This window comes from Amorphotheca resinae (assembly GCF_003019875.1).
Source record: "Amorphotheca resinae ATCC 22711 unplaced genomic scaffold M430scaffold_7, whole genome shotgun sequence".
NCBI classification, from domain to species: Eukaryota; Fungi; Ascomycota; class Leotiomycetes; order Helotiales; family Amorphothecaceae; genus Amorphotheca; species Amorphotheca resinae.
This window is the reverse complement of record NW_020194477.1, coordinates 885,605-887,177: the sequence shown is the minus strand read 5'-3', so window position 1 is coordinate 887,177 and position 1,573 is coordinate 885,605.

The following is a 1,573-nucleotide window of genomic DNA, read 5'->3' as shown; positions in this document are numbered from 1 at the left end:
GTAGTACTAACGGTTTACTATTAACGACGCTATAATAAAGATAGATATTACTAACGTTCTCTAAAAGACAAGTGCCTAAAAGGTACTAGGCCCTAACCTACTACTTACTAGCTTCCTTAAGGTATACAGGCGCCCTCTAGCTAAGCTCCTTACACTAATAGCGACTATAAGCCTCTAGCTAAGGTACTTTCTCGCGTAGTTTAAAGTAGTAAAGGTAGTAGTACTATATAAGCCCGGAAAGACCCTTAAATAGTAACAAACTATAAGGGCCTATAAGCTAATATTACTCTTAAATACGATAGGCAAAGTAATTAAGTTAGTAATTAGCTAGTGCTTTACTAACGCTATAAAGTTGTAAGGGCTCTTCTTAGAGATATAGATAAAGAACCGGCTATAACGCTTAACAGACCTTATAGTTAAAATAGTAGTTAACGCTACGTATATAGTATAGAGCTATAAGGCCGTAGCGTCTCTCTTTTAACTTAACATTAAAGGCGCCTTTAATATAGTAAACTATATACGTCTTCTCTATACTCTCTAGTACCTAAGGTTCTTTATATAGGCTATATAGTAGGTATATAGCTTCTTTACTAATTAGACAGCTAGTTTCTTCTTTAATAAGAAAGTAGTACTACCTTAAGAGGTTACTATAAGGGTACTATAAGGCTTGCCCTTCTCTCTTATTCTCTTTCTTCTTTATACTACTAGCTTATATACGCTACTATAAGGTTATATAGGCCTTATTATAGTAAGGTTTACTAACGACCTTAACCTCTTAGCTTTTAGTAGAGACATAGTAGAGACACGCTAGTACCTTAAAGAGGCGTAGTAGACATATAGCTAGTAGTTACGTATAAGAAGGATAGAGTTTGCCCTTAAAAAGAGTAAGCTCCTTTACTTTACTTATACCTGTACTATACTAACAACGCCTATCTACCTTAACAGCTAGGTTATACCCTTAGTCTAAGAGGCCTACTTTCTAAGAGTTTAGATAGATTAGAAGCTTAGATAAAAGGGCTACCTTAACACTATTAAACAAAAGTTTGCTACCTAATAGTTTACGCTTATAAGGCTTACTACGTCTACGTAAGGATATAGCCTACTATACGTAAAGGAGATCTATATAAAGGTAATCTAGAGTACTATAGTATATAGCGTAGAGGTCTAGTACTATCCCTTTAGACAGTAAGCTAAGGAGATTGTAAAGGACCTTATTATAAAGTAGTTATAGTACCTTTACGTTATTGTAAAGGCGTACTAGGTAACTCTTGTCTAGTTCCTTAAGTCTAAAATAGCTATACCTTTACTTAACCTCTACCTTAACAAGTAAGTAGTAGACTTTAAACAACGTCTTAAATACATAAGTAAGGGCGAACTTATATAGTTTATCTATAATAAAGTAGCGACCTGTCTTTAATAACGCTAGAGACGCTACTATAGTACTACTATAGTACTACCTTATACGTTACTTAAGTATAGGGTAGGCCGAGTCGTGTAGGTAAAAGACTAGTATAAGGACTCTCTTCTAGAAGAGACCTTATAAGGGAACTAGAAGGCACGATAGTCTTAATAT